Raw genomic sequence first — 16,270 nt, 5'->3', positions numbered from 1 at the left:
TGGACAAAGACAACAGTATGTGAACGATAATAAAGGTGGACTATGGTTATTAAAAGACTGCGTGTGAAAAACTGCTAGAGTTATGGTCAGAGTTGTCGATAGAGGGGACATGATGGCACAGTCAATTAGAAGAGTCTCTGAGAAGTTCTGTAGTAAAATAGCCCCTCTAGTAATTTAATGGAATCTATGTCATAAACCCTCAAAGTTCCAGAATAGAGTGAAAATGGCAGCCGTTGTGGTCAGGGAGAAAACCAAACCAGTTTAATTGTAATGAATGGCAGTACAGGCATAATCCTGGTTTGATGTATGCAGGACAATGTAAGTAAGGCATGTGATGTATCAGAAATGATTTAATAGAATTACTGTCAACCTAAAATATTGTCATATAATCGTAAATACACTTTATAGGTTTTATACCATTTGCAGTAAAAAGCCACTAAAATATATGTAAACAGGCCATAAATGTTTAAATGGTTGTTTTCTTGGAAAGCTGAGAGGTCTATTATATGATGCAATATCAGTACTTGTTGTATTTACAACTTGTCTACGTCCAATCATCAACTGATTTCAGACAGTGTCTGGTTTACAACTTCCAGACAGTGTCTGGTTTACAACTTCCAGACAGTGTCTGGTTTACAACTTCCAGACAGTGTCTGGTTTACAACTTCCAGACAGTGTCTGGTTTACAACTTCCAGACAGTGTCTGGTTTACAACTTCCAGACAGTGTCTGGTTTACAACTTCCAGACAGGGTCTGGTTTACAACTTCCAGACAGGGTCTGGTTTACAACTTCCCGACAGTGTCTGGTTTACAATTTCCCGACAGTGTCTGGTTTACAACTTCCCGACAGTGTCTGTTTTACAACTTCCAGACAGGGTCTGTTTTACAACTTCCAGACAGTGTCTGGTTTACAACTTCCAGACAGTGTCTGTTTTACAACTTCCAGACAGTGTCTGTTTTACAACTTCCAGACAGTGTCTGTTTTACAACTTCCAGACAGTGTCTGTTTTACAACTTCCAGACAGTGTCTGGTTTACAACTTCCAGACAGTGTCTGGTTTACAACTTCCAGACAGTGTCTGGTTTACAACTTCCCGACAGTGTCTGGTTTACAACTTCCCGACAGTGTCTGGTTTACAACTTCCCGACAGTGTCTGGTTTACAACTTCCCGACAGTGTCTGGTTTACAACTTCCCGACAGTGTCTGGTTTACAACTTCCCGACAGTGTCTGGTTTACAACTTCCCGACAGTGTCTGTTTTACAACTTCCCGACAGTGTCTGTTTTACAACTTCCCGACAGTGTCTGGTTTACAACTTCCAGACAGTGTCTGGTTTACAACTTCCAGACAGTGTCTGGTTTACAACTTCAGACAGTGTCTGGTTTACAACTTCAGACAGTGTCTGGTTTATAACTTCCAGACAGTGTCTGGTTTACAACTTCCAGACAGTGTCTGGTTTACAACTTCCAGACAGTGTCTGGTTTACAACTTCAGACAGTGTCTGGTTTACAACTTCCAGACAGTGTCTGGTTTACAACTTCCAGACAGTGTCTGGTTTACAACTTCCAGACAGTGTCTGGTTTACAACTTCCAGACAGTGTCTGGTTTACAACTTCCAGACAGTGTCTGGTTTACAACTTCCAGACAGTGTCTGGTTTACAACTTCCAGACAGTGTCTGGTTTACAACTTCCAGACAGTGTCTGGTTTACAACTTCCAGACAGTGTCTGGTTTACAACTTCAGACAGTGTCTGGTTTACAACTTCCAGACAGTGTCTGGTTTACAACTTCAGACAGTGTCTGGTTTACAACTTCCAGACAGTGTCTGGTTTACAACTTCCAGACAGTGTCTGGTTTACAACTTCCAGACAGTGTCTGGTTTACAACTTCCAGACAGTGTCTGGTTTACAACTTCCAGACAGTGTCTGGTTTACAACTTCCAGACAGTGTATGGTTGGAGATTGACTGCATTGTTTAAATGGAATGTGAGCATATTGGCAGTTAATTTAAAACGTTTATGGAATCAAACCTCTAAAACTAGCTGGCAGGCTAACACACATACAGTGCAGATAGTGTCAAAAAATGAATTTTAAGAAATTATCACTGGCAAACCATGGTTGACAAACTCCCTGACCAAAATGGCTGACCTTTATCCCATCACTTATTTATGTATTTGACATTTTGCAGGAGGAAATCTCTTGAGATGGTGCATCTCATTTTCAGTCCAAATGAAAAAAACTAAACAAACAATACTTAGAATAATATGGAAACTACTGCTAATATAATAACAAAATATATATTATTACATACAAAAAAACGACATGCATTAACACAATTAACTTCTGCTCCAACAACTAATAAAACGAAGTACATATAATATATACATACAAATATCTTCACATTTTTAGCTAGTTAAAAATAAACTGTTTGTTCTTAACATTTGAAAAATGACTCTTAAATTCACTGTGTTTTTTCTACAGGTATATAATTCCAGTCAGTTGGGTCTTTGTACCTGAAAGATGTTACCTCATGATGTACCCTTGGACTGTAATGGCTGCTGTTGTTGAAATAAGTCATGTGAGTCTGGTAAAGTTAGGTGTTCCTTCAATTTAAGTTGATACACTTAAAAAGAAATTGTGACCAATGCAGTCGTCTTCTGATTGGGAGTGACAGCCCATTTAGCGATTCAGACAAAGTGTCTTACAATGACATCATACGAAAGTTCATGTCCATTCTAGTATTCTAATTCCTAACTCTGTTTGTAGCACCCTAATAATGGTCACTTTGAAGTCAATGTGAGATCACTTCCTCCCCTTGGTCCACTTCCTACTGACTCCACATAGAATGAGCAGAACAGACATTCCTGATTAATGCAAACTTTGTGGCTTTGGATAAAAGTGATCTTAGAGCTTTGTCCCTTCTACTCATTCTAATTCTATTGCAACAAGTCCTGCACTGCCGCCATGTTGAGTCAGATATAAAAAGAGTTATGATGAGTCATGTCTCCTCGCTCTAACTCTATGTCACTTCCTCTTCTTCTTCCTCCTCGGGCAGGTTGCCGGGGCAGGGCTCCATTGTTACTGTGACGGCCATTCCACTGCGTCCTAGCAACACCGGCTGGTGTCAGGGAGGTAACTCTCAACACCGGCTGGTGTCAGGGAGGTAACTCTCAACACCGGCTGGTGTCAGGGAGGTAACTCTCAACACCGGCTGGTGTCAGGGAGGTAACTCTCCACACCGGCTGGTGTCAGGGAGGTAACTCTCCACACCGGCTGGTGTCAGGGAGGTAACTCTCCACACCGGCTGGTGTCAGGGAGGTAACTCTCCACACCGGCTGGTGTCAGGGGGGTAACTCTCCACACCGGCTGGTGTCAGGGGGGTAACTCTCCACACCGGCTGGTGTCAGGGAGGTAACTCTCCACACCGGCTGGTGTCAGGGAGGTAACTCTCCACACCGGCTGGTGTCAGGGAGGTAACTCTCCACACCGGCTGGTGTCAGGGAGGTAACTCTCAACACCGGCTGGTGTCAGGGAGGTAACTCTCAACACCGGCTGGTGTCAGGGAGGTAACTCTCAACACCGGCTGGTGTCAGGGAGGTAACTCTCAACACAGGCTGGTGTCAGGGAGGTAACTCTCAACACCGGCTGGTGTAAGGGAGGTAACTCTCAACACCGGCTGGTGTAAGGGAGGTAACTCTCAACACCGGCTGAGCGAATCCAAGGCTCAGCAGGAGCAACATGGTATCTGGTTCTAAAGTTGGCCAAACTCTCCAGAAAGATGGCAGGTTTCTCCAGACTCACCCAGTACGAAGATGCGTCCCTGGTAGATGGTGACCCCATGAGTGCTGCATGGAGGCCACTGGCTCCCACACATCTCTGGTTACACTGTACCTCTCCATGGAGCTGAGCTGGGTATGACCGTCATACCCTCCTACTGCATACAGGTACGAGTCCACACACACCACACCTACACAGAGGGAGAAACGTTATCCACACACTGACAGGTGTACACACACACACACACACAGTCTGCTGCGTACAGTGGTCGTGGGGGCCAGTTGGTGCCAGGTGTTGGAGTCGGTGTGGAACCTCTCTGCTGTGTTCCAGCGGTTCTGACCACCACGTACAGAGAACCGCCACAACCTGCTACCCCCGCCCCCAAACAGGCTACTGACACGGGGCTCACAAACACCCAGCAGTTCGCCTCTGGGTCATACCTGGCGGAGAGAGAGAATTTATGGTGATTGTTGCCTTAAAGCTGCAATGTGTAACTTTTTTAGGTGTTCCCGACCAAATTCACATAGAAATGTCAGTTAAAGAAAGCAAATCTAAGAAGCAGTAGATCTGCTCTATGTGCGGCATTTCTAGGCTTCCTATTCTTAAGTTTCGCTTTTGCATCTTTTACTTTGGGTTTTGTACACCAGTTTCAACAGTTGAAAATACAATATGTTTGGTTATGGAAAGTATATTTCACAGCGGTTTAGATGGTGCAATGATTCTCTACACTATAGTTGCTTGTCTTGCTTGTTTTGTCACATAAATTGATAGGCAAACTATTAGAATTTCTGCATTCAGGAAATGGTGGAGCGATTTCTGCATAGTGCAACTTTAATGCTCATCATCATGACCTGAGTGCATGGGACTGTAGGAGCTATCAGAGTGTGAGTTTGATAGTATAACTAACTCATTGCATAGGAGCCAGGTAACTCACAGTGGATTAACTAAAGCTAACAGCTTTGTGCTGTGTCTAGTAACACGCTGTGTGAGAGAGCAGCGGAGAGGAGAGGCAAGGGTGGAAGGACACATCCCTGAGGTATTCTACCAGAGCCACGGGTCCTGTAACGATGATTCCCTACCGGTTAGCCGCTCAGCAGCGAGTTGTGAAGCATTCCCAACCAGATTGACATTCCTTGGAAGTAGGTAACAACACAGCCGGCCCAAAGGCGGTCACACTAATTAGTCAGGAATTTCTACATTATCTGGGGAATTTACACTACCATCTCTCTCTCTTTCTGTCTTTTCTCCTCTACCCCCCCCCCCCCCTTCTCCTCACTATTTCTCTCTCCTCCACCTCTCCTCAGTGCTATGATGTGTGGACCCCTGGGACCCCCCCACGGCGTAAATGCTCCCGTCCACCCCCACCCTGTTCCTGGGGGTGTTGAGGGTGGCGTGCTGACTCCACTGATTGGTCATGGGTTTGTAGCAGCACAGGGAACTGGACTCACTGTTGTTCTGTAGGGACAGGTTCCTGCCTCCCACCTGAGGATATATATATATATGTGAGTGAGTGAGTGAGTGAGTGAGTGAGTGAGTGAGTGAGTGAGTGAGTGAGTGAGTGAGTGAGTGAGTGAGAGAGAGAGAGAGGTTAGATAGACAGACAAGGCTGTAAAAAGCCAGGTGTGTGCGTGCGTTCGTGTACCGTGTAGAGCAGGCCAAACAGCACACAGGAGCCCAGGCCACTGCATGGAGAGCCCATGTCAGCTAGCTTCAGCCAGATGTTCCTACCAGGGTCATAGGCCTCCATAGAAGACAGAGAGTGCTGCCGATACCTGGGATGGAACACAGGAGGATCAGACAGTACATAACCATATCAGGATTATATTGTCATACTCGTATGATATCATATCATCCAGTTATCTCATTGTATCGTATCCTACTACACCCCATCATATGTTTGTAGACTACCCTCCGGCTACGTAGATAAGCTGTGTTCCACAGTGAGGCGCAGGGGGGAGGGGCTTCCTCAACGCCATTTCCTGGAATATATTCGACAGGAAGTCGCTACAGGAGTTGGCCTGGAATGAAGGAACATGAAAATAGTTGAATAATCGAATTTGGTATTCCTCAATCTATCAATCAATCCCAGCAACCGGTCATAGATAAATAGACGACATAGAGACTTGCCTTGCTGAGGATGGGGCAGGACTGGAGCTGTATCTTGATGAACTTGGGAGGCAGAGCGTAGACGTGGAGAGCATTGAGGAGGGCGTGGAGATACGGAGCTCTGCTCTCCACGTCCCATCGCAGCCAGTCTGTACAAGCCTTGTACACCTGACATCAAGGAGCTCATGGTCACACTTTGGCAGGCGGTTATCTTGATTTTCACATAGAAATATGCATATAAGTGAAGTATAGAAATATACACCTCAGGATAAACCATGTATATAGAATATAAATCAAATCCATACCTCTGACTCACAGAGCACCTTGAGGCTGTCCTGGCTGATGAACTCCAACAGCTGACAGTGAGACAGACTGAATAACTCCTCCTCTTTGGTTACCTGGGGTAGGGACAAATAGACACACAGTCAACACGCGTCACATGCTCACACACAGTCCGTCAAAGCAATTCTATGTCTGACTAAGCGCACGGTTTGTGTCTATAAGGAACAGGTGACGTCAGGGGACCGGTCACCAAACAGTTGGACCTCTCATGGTCTGATACAACATTGATAAAACGTACCAACCTGGACTTTTTCATGACGTGTCTCTTGTACACGTACTGCTTAACTGAGATGTGTGTATATGAGTCAGGGGTCTGAGCCTCAAAGTGTATCATATCTGAACAGGTATCATTTCAGAATGAGGGGTACTGTTGTTCTGCTGGTGTTGTTGTTCTGTCTGTCTGGGACATGGACTCGGGAGGCGAGTGGAGGGTGTTCTGTCTGTCTGGGGCATGGACTCAGGAGGAGAGTGGAGGGTGTTCTGTCTGTCTGGGGCATGGACTCAGGAGGAGGGTGTTCTGTCTGTCTGGGACATGGACTCAGGAGGCGAGTGGAGGGTGTTCTGTCTGTCTGGGACATGGACTCAGGAGGAGAGTGGAGGGTGTTCTGTCTGTCTGGGGCATGGACTCAGGAGGAGAGTGGAGGGTGTTCTGTCTGTCTGGGACATGGACTCAGGAGGAGAGTGGAGGGTGTTTTCATGAGTCCATGCCCCAGACAGACAGAACACCCTCCACTCTCCTCCTGAGTCCATGTCCCAGACAGACAGAACACCCTCCTCATGAGTCCATGCCCCAGACAGACAGGAGGGTGTTCTGTCTGTCTGGGACATGGACTCAGGAGGAGAGTGGAGGGTGTTCTGTCTGTCTGGGGCATGGACTCAGGAGGGTGTTCTGTCTGTCTGGGACATGGACTCATGTATTTAGCGCGCACCACCGCTAACTAGCTAGCCGTTTCACGTCCGTTACACTACAATAATGATCCCCGTTACAACAGTTACTAGCTACGTAGTTCCGCTTGTCTTATCATTTCCCCCGCATAGCGAACACATAAACAATTCAAACAAAAAACAACGATATAGACTTACATGTTAATTGTCAGTTTCACAGCCTATTGCGGACAGTCTGAGCACTGATGGAGGGATTGTGCATTCCTGGTCTAACTCTGGCAGATGTTGCCATCCTGTACCTGTCCCGCAGGTGTGATGTTCGGATGTACTGATCCTGTGCAGGTGTTGTTACATGTGGTCTGCCACTGCGAGGACGATCAGCTGTCCGTCCTGTCTCCCTGTACCGCTGTCTTAGGTGTCTCCCAGTACGGACATTGCAATTTATTTCCCTGTCCACATCTGCAGACCTCATTCCTCCTTGCAGCATGCCTAAGGCCGTTCACGCAGATGAGCAGGGACCCTGGGCATCCTTCTTTCAGAGTCAGTAGAAAGGCCTCTTTAGTGTCCTAAGTTTTCATAACTGTGACCTTTATTGCCTACCGTCTGTAAGCTGTTAGTGTTTTAACGACCATTCCACAGGTGCATGTTCATTAATTGTTTATGGTTCATTGAACATAGCATGGGAAACAGTGATACTTAAAACCCTTTACAATGAAGATCTGTGAAGTTATTTGGATTTTTACAAAATCTTTCCAAGACACGGTCCTGAAAAAGGGACATTTCTTTTTTTGCTGAGTTTATATATATATTTTTTTATAAATGTTAGAATTATTCTTCCACTTTGACAGAGTATTTTGTGTATATTGTTTACCAAAAATGACAATTAAATCAAATTTAAACCCACTTTGTAACAACAAAATGTGGAAAAAGTCACGGGGTGTGACTATTTTCTGAAGGCGCTGTACATGTGCAAGAAAGGTCAGAGAATCCTGTATAATTACGACTTCAAGCCTGACGATAAGCATAAGCACATTTCTAATGCTTTCACTCTGGAACTGATGAAGGGTGTATATACAGTCGTGGCCAAAAGTTTTGAGATTGAAAATTATTATTTGTGTCAAAGTCTGCTGCCTCAATTTGTATGATGGCAATTTGCATATACTCCAGAATGTTATGAAGAGTGATCAGATGAATTGCAAAGTCCCTCTTTGCCATGCAAATGAACTGAATCGCAAAAAAAACATTTCCACTGCATTTCAGCCCTGCCACAAAAGGTCCAGCTGACATCATGTCAGTGATTCTCTCGTTAACACAGGTGTGAGTGTTGACGAGGACAAGCCCTGGAGATCACTCTGTCATGCTGATTGAGTTTGAATAACAGACTGGAAGCTTCAAAAGGAGGGTGGTGCTTGGAATCCTTGTTCTTCCTCTGTCAACCATGGTTACCTGCAAGGAAACACGTGCCGTCATAATTGCTTTGCACAAAAAGGGCTTCACAGGCAAGGATATTGCTGCCTCTAAGATTGCACCTAAATCAACCATTTATCGGATCATCAAGAACTTCAAGGAGAGCAGGTTCAATTGTTGTGAAGAAGACGTTTGTCTGTCTTAGGGACTGATTAACCAATCAATGGACTAAGCATTGATTTTCCCTGAATCCCCCAAGTCAAATTCTGCACCTGATTAATCCTCTTTGAATGATTGTGACAGTGCAGTCACTCAATGAGTGATACTTAGCAATATTACTAAACGTTCAGGAGTGTGGGTTTTCCCACACTGTATCTGTTATTACAGTCCAGCAATTCCATATTCAGTGCAAAGATTCCAATTTTAGTCCAGAAATGCCTAAATGAGTCCATGATATTTCAGCTTTTGGTCCTGATATTCCCGGTTTAAGAACTATTCCTATTTAGTCCATGGAGTTGTAGTTTAGTCCAGAGGTTCCATCTTTAGAGCAGATATTTCTGATTTAGTCCATGAGAGTGAAGGCTTGGTCCTTTGGTGTTGGGCTTCCAGTTCTGGGATCCTGGGATGAATCATTGGTTGGTCATTCTTCACTTGTTGTCCTCCAAATCCAAGTCCAAGATAGATGACCACAGGGATGGCCTGGTGGCTTCTGTTTGTCTGGGAGCAAATTAAGACAATATAGTCATTAGGAGAGGCAGCATGTGTGTATCCAATGGAGTGTGTGTATATATCAAATGTGTTAACCCCCCCCACACACACCACTGTCAACAGACCTAGGACTGTGATGATTATGGAATTCTGTGTAAAGTTTCATTGTTGTGCAAATGACCACAGTTATTGTCATAATTGTAGTAATTTTGGTTAAAATGGTTTTGAGCTTGTAACATATCCTTTAAAATGAGCTTTGGCATACCTAATGAATAGAACACAGCATTGGTGACACCCCTATCTCAAAAACAAATGGTTTTAAACTTTTGGATATTAAGCTGTTCTGCTCGTAAAATGATTATCAATTTCATGTACACATGAGACAAGATAGTAGCTACTAAACAATTGGATACCCAGAAATTGGGGAGAAAAAGGGGTAAAATAAAAAAATATATATATTTTTAAATGCAGCATGCAACAATTTCTAAGATTTTACTGAGTTACATTTAAGAAAATCAGTCAATTGAAATAAATGAATCATGCTCTAATCTATGGATTTCACATGACTGGGTATACAGATATGCATCTGTTGGTCACAGATTCCTTAAAAAAAATAGCTTGGGGTCATGGATCAGAAAACCAGTCAATATCTGGTGTGACCACCATTTGCCTCATGCAGCGTGACACATCTCCTTCACATAGCGTTCATCAGCCTGTTGATTTTGGCCTGTAGTCCCACTCCTCTTCAACGGCTGTGCGAAGTTGCTGGATATTGGCGGGAACTGGAACAAGCAGTCATACACGTCAATACAGAGGATCCCAAACATCCTCAATGGGTGACATGTCTGGTGAGTATGCAGGCCACGGAAGAAATGGGACATGCATTATCACGCTGAAACATGAGGTGATGGTGGCAGATGAATGGCACGACAATGAGCCTCTCTTCACAACGTTGACAACAGCAAACCGCTCACACAACACCATCTGCCCGGTAAAATTGAAACCGGGATTCATTATTGAAGAGCACACTTCTCCAGCGTGCCAGTGGCCACCGAAGGTGAGCATTTTCCCACTGAAGTCGGTTTCGACACCAAATTGCAGTAAGGTCAAGTCAGGTGGATGGATTATCTTGGCAAAGGAGAAATGCTCACTAACAGGGATGTAAAAAGAATTTGTGCACAAAATTTGAGAGAAATAAGCTTTTTGTGCGGATGGAACATTTCTGGTATCTTTTATTTCAGCTCATGAAAGATGGGACCAACACTTTCCATGTTGAGATTATATTTTCGTTCAGCATAAATATGATAATTTGCTATTGGGTAAACTATATGAGACCTCGAGCATAGTTTCACTTCCATAAGGTTTATAAATAGACAAGGACAAACAATTATACCAGAAATGATATAGGCCTAGTGTAGTGTGTGGGTGTGTGTCACCCTACAGCTAGCCTGATCACAAGTCATAAGACCTAAACCCACCAGCCAGGAGAGAGAGGGGGAGTGAGAGAGAAAGGGGGGGGGGGAGAGTGGTGAATGGCAAAAAGAGAGAGATAAGGGATAGAAAAAGAGCAGGAGTGAGGGAGAGAAGAAGACCTTCATACCCCACCCACCCCCCACTACCTCCTATAAAAAGGTCCATTGTCCTGAGCTGTGTTCCCTGGTACTGAACTCCTGATCTGGCTTAAGGGGTTTTACACACCAAAACTAACCCTGTCGTCACAGCAAATAAGCATACAGTCCACAGCAGACAGTGTGAAAAATCTGCAGAACTACTGAAACAAAGTTACACTGCTGACTTACAGTACCAGTCCGAAGTTTGGACACACCTACTCATTCAAGGGTTTTTCTTTATTTTGACTATTTTATACATTGTAGAATAACAGTGAAGACATAAAACTATGAAATAACACGTATGGAATCATGTAGTAACAAAAGTGTTAAACAAATCAAATTTGATTTTATATTTTATATTCTTCAAAAGTAGCCACCCTTTGATGACAGCTTTGCACACTATTGGCATTGTCTCAACCAGCTTCACCTGTAATGCTTTTCCAACAGTCTTAAAGGAGTTCTCACATATGGTGAGCACATGTTGGCTGCTTTTCCTTCACTCTGCGATCCAACTCATCCTAAACCATCTCAATTGGGTTGAGGTTGGGTGATTGTGGAGGCCAGGTCATCTGATGCAGCACGACATCACTGTCCTTCTTGGTCAAATAGCCCTTACACAGCCTGGAGGTGTGTTGGGTCATTGTCCCGTTGAAAAACAAATGATAGTGGGACTAAGTGCAAACCAGATGGGATGGCGTATCGCTGCAGAATGCTGTGGTAGCCATGCTGATTAAGTATGCCTTGAAATAAAAATAAATCACAGACAGTGTCACTAGCAAAGCACCCCATCACACCTCCTCCTCCATGCTTCACGGTGGGAACCACACATGTGGAGATCATCCGTTCACCTACTCCGCATCTCACAAAGACTAGGCGGTTGGAACCAAAAATCTCAAAATTGGACTCATCAGACCAAAGGACAGATTTCCACCGGTCAAACGTCCATTGCTGTTGTTTCTTGGCGCAAGCAAGTATCTTCTTCTTTCTGGTGTCCTTTAATAATGGTTTCTTTGCAGCAATTCAACCATGAAGGCCTGATTCACGCAGTCTCTTCTGAATAGTTGATGATCTGTGTCTGTTACTTGAAATCTGTGTGAAGCATTTATTTGGGCTGCAATCTAAGGCGCAGTTAACTCTAATGAAGTTATCCTCTGCAGCAGTGGTTATTCTGGGTCTTCCTTTCCTGTGGCGGTTCTCATGAGAGCCAGTTTCATCATAGCGCTTGGTGGTTGTGGCGACTGCACTTGAAAAAACTTTCAAAGTTCCTGAAATTTCCCAGATTGACTGACCTTTAGGTCTTAAAGTAATGATGGACTGTCGTTTCTCTTTGCTTTTTTGAACTGATCTTGCCATAATATGAACGTGATCTTTTACCAAATAGGGCTATCTTCTGTATACCACCCCTAGATTGTCACACACAACTGATTGGCTCAAATGCATTAAGAAGGAAAGAAATTCCACCAATTAACTTTTAGCAAGGCACAATTGTTAATTGAAATTCATTCCAAGTAACTACCTCATGAAGCTGGTTGAGAAAATGCCAAGATTGTGCAGAGCTGTCATGAAGGCAAACGGTGGCTATTTTGAAGAATCTCAAATATATTTGGATTTGTTTAACACTTTTTTGGTTACTACATGAATCCATACTGTGTAATATTTCATTGTTTTGATGTCTTCACTATTATTCTTCAACGTAGAAAATAGTAAAAAAATTAAGAAAAACCCTGGAATGGGTAGGTGTGTCCAAACTTTTGACAAGTACTGTACATGCTCTACAATGTAAACAAATACTAGTTGAAACTAAGATGTGGTTTTGCAGCACACACTATTCAGTCACTGTGACAGTAGCCAAAAGTTAACCATTAATAGAATCAACAGTGGGTGTGTCCACATGAAACAGAACCGACGAGAACACACCGTGCTGTTCTATCACTGAGGGTTGCATCTCAATACTTTGAAATGGCTTCCTCTCCTCTCCTCAGCTCATCAAATAAAATGTATTTATATAGCCCTTCGTACATCAGCTGATATCTCAAAGTGCTGTACAGAAACCCAGCCTAAAACCCCAAACAGCAAGCAATGCAGGTGTAGAAGCAGGTTGGCTAGGAAAAACTCCCTAGAAAGGCCAAAACCTAGGAAGAAACCTAGATAGGAACCAGGCTATGTGGGGTGGCCAGTCCTCTTCTGGCTGTGCCGGGTGGAGATTATAACAGAACATGGCCAAAATGTTCAAATGTTCATAAATGACCAGCACGGTCAAATAATAATAATCACAGGCAGAACAGTTGAAACTGGCGCAGCAGCACAGCCAGGTGGACTGGGGACAGCAAGGAGTCATCATGTCAGGTAGTCCTGAGGCATGGTCTTAGGGCTCAGGTCCTCCTCCGAGAGAGAAATAAAGAGAGAAAGAGAGAATTAGAGAGGGCATACTTAAATTCACACACACAGGACACCGGATAGGACAGGAGAAGTACTCCAGATATAACAAACTGACCCTAGCCCCCGACACAAACTACTGCAGCATAAATACTGGAGGCTGAGACAGGAGGGGTCAGGAGACACTGTGGCCCCATCCGAGGACACCCCCGGACAGGGCCAAACAGGAAGGATATAACCCCACCCACTTTGCCAAAGCACAGCCCCCACACCACTAGAGGGATATCTTCATCCACCAATTTACCATCCTGAGACAAGGCCGAGTATAGCCCACAAAGATCTCCGCCACGGCACAACCCAAGGGGGGAGCGCCAACCCAGACAGGAAGATCACATCATTGACTCAACCCACTCAAGTGATGCACCCGTCCTAGGGACGGTATGAAAGAGCCCTAGTAAGCCAGTGACTCAGCCCCTGTAATAGGGTTAGAGGCAGAGAATCCCAGTGGAAAGAGGGGAACCGGCCAGGCAGAGACAGCAAGCTCATCCACTTCATCATTTAACAACCTGACTAGAGGCATTTACAATGGTATTTGCTATGTCATAGCATGACTCTACAGTCTTCAAGCAATGCTGCTTGACACCGTTATCCATGTCAATTAAATCATTTCAGGCTACAGGTTACATGCTGAGCAACATGGTGTGTTTCTGTACAAAGTAAATCACATTTTTTTTAATGAATGGGAGAGTGACACCAGCAGGTATCTCTTCCTACAGTAATATAATAAAACATTTCATACAAATAATATATGCAGACACTTTTGTCCAAAGCAACTTACTTAAAATATGTGCTTGCATTCATTTTAGGTATGAGTGGTCCCGGGACTCAAACCCACTATCCTGGCATAGCAAGCACCAAAACTGGGGAACAATAGTATGTTAAATATGTAGGTCGAATCCTGCCTCGGGCCAATAAATAATATTTCTAACCACCTATTTAAGATCACCTGAGTTGATGGAAGGTTTATGGTAATATAATCCTAACATATAGAAGAAGTGTTGTTCTAATGAGGTTGGCTTATTATTACTATACTAGTATCTTCAATTATCAGATATCTGTTGAGGTTTCTTGTGGATTGCATATTACATGATATAATTATAAATTCATCACATCCCACTGGGCACAGACGTCACTTCAAGGCTGTGCAACGCAATATTAGGAAGGTGTTCCTGTAATGTTTTGTACACTCTGTGTATGTGGCTCTCAGAAGAAATGGTCATTTTCCCCACTGGGCACACACTGGTTGAATCAACATCTATCCCACGTTGGTTCCACATGGAAACATCGTTGATTCAACCAGTGTGTGCCCAGTGGGGAAAATGACCATTTCTTCTGAGAGCCACATACACAGAGTGTACAAAACATTACAGGAACACATTCCTAAAATTGAGTTGCACCCCCCTTTGCCCTGAGAACAGTCTAAATTCATTGGGGCATGGACTCTAGGTGTCAAAAGCATTCCACATGGATGCTGGCCCATTCTGTCATCATGAAGTGCTTTGAGAGGCTAGTTAAGGGTCATATCACCTCTACCTTACCTGATACCCCTAGACCCACTTCAATTTGCTTACCGCCCCAATAGATCCACAGACAATGCAATCACCATCGCACTGCACACTGCCTTATCCCATCTGGACAAGAAGAATACCTACATCAGAATGCTGTTCATTGACCAGCCAGGACACCTACATCCCCCGATGTCACAGGAAGGCCAAAAAGATCATCAAGGACATCAACCATCACCCCGCTATCATCCAGAAGGCAAGGTCAGTACAGGTGCATGAAAGCTGGGACCGAGAGACTGAAAAACAGCTTCTACCTCAAGGCCATCAGACTGTTAAGTAGCCATCACAAGCTGGCTACCACCCGGTTACTCAACCCTGCACCTTAGAGGCTGCTGCCCTATGTACATAGATATGGAATCACCAGTGACTTTAATAATGGAACACTAGTCACTTTAATGATGTTTACACACTGCTTTAGTCATCTCATATGTATATACTGTATTGTTTTCTACTGTATTTTAGTCAATGCCACTCCGACATTGCTCATTGTATTTCTTAATTCCATTCTTTTACTTTTAGATATGTGTATTGTTGTGTATTGTTGGATACTACTGCACTGTTGGAGCTCGGAACTCAAACATTTCACTACACCCGCAATAACATCTGCTAAATATGTGTATGTGACCAATACATTTTGATTTGATTTGAGGTCATACTACCTCTTCTGCCTCGGGGGTGGCCTGTTGCCCACATTGGCTGGCCAAATCCCTGTGGTGGCAAATGTCCCCAAGAGGGACATCCACTTCCTTATGGGTCTTTTTTAAGACATCTGAAACCAACAGGACAAATGTATTACACTACCACAAGAACAATAAGCAATACATAGCAAACCTAGCTAAAACAAAGTCTGAAGAAAATCAGGTGGCACTAACTCTGAAAGCTCCCCCCATTGAAAGTGAATACTACTGTAATGTTACCAAAGGATATGCGTACTGTAAGTTGTTTAAATCAGTGGATGCTCCTCAGAGGAGGAAGGGGAGGACCATCCTCCTCAGTGAATTTTATAAAATAAAAAAATTAAAATAAAGTTATAATTTTTAGATCAAACTATACTAAATATGTTCACATGACACCAAATAATTTATTAAAACACACTGCTTTGTAATGAAGGTCTACAGTAACCTCAGCAGCACTCTATAGGGTAGCACCATGGTGTAGCCGGAGGACAGCTAGGTTCCGTCCTCTTCTGGGTACGTTAACTTCATTGCAAAGCCTAGGAGGCTCATGGTTCTCACCCCCATTCATAGACTTACACAGTAATTATGACAAGTTCCGGAGGATGTCCTCCAACCTATCAGAGCTCTTGCTGCAATTAACTGACATGTTGTCCACCCAATCAAAGGATCAGAGAATGAATCTATTACTGAAAGCAGAAACTACAGCTAGCTAGCATTGCAGTTCATAAAATGTGGTGAGTAGTTGACTCAAATAGAGAGA

General features: G+C 43.9%; 1 pseudogene; it reads right to left on the bottom strand.

The window, feature by feature from the left end:
* Window positions 1-3,016: 3,016 nt before the first annotated feature.
* On the bottom strand, window positions 3,017-6,556 carry LOC115120281 (kelch-like ECH-associated protein 1A; annotated as a pseudogene).
* Window positions 6,557-16,270: the final 9,714 nt, after the last annotated feature.

This window comes from Oncorhynchus nerka, linkage group LG2, assembly GCF_034236695.1.
Source record: "Oncorhynchus nerka isolate Pitt River linkage group LG2, Oner_Uvic_2.0, whole genome shotgun sequence".
Taxonomy (NCBI): Eukaryota; Metazoa; Chordata; class Actinopteri; order Salmoniformes; family Salmonidae; genus Oncorhynchus; species Oncorhynchus nerka.
This window is presented reverse-complemented; position numbering and strand designations above follow the sequence as displayed.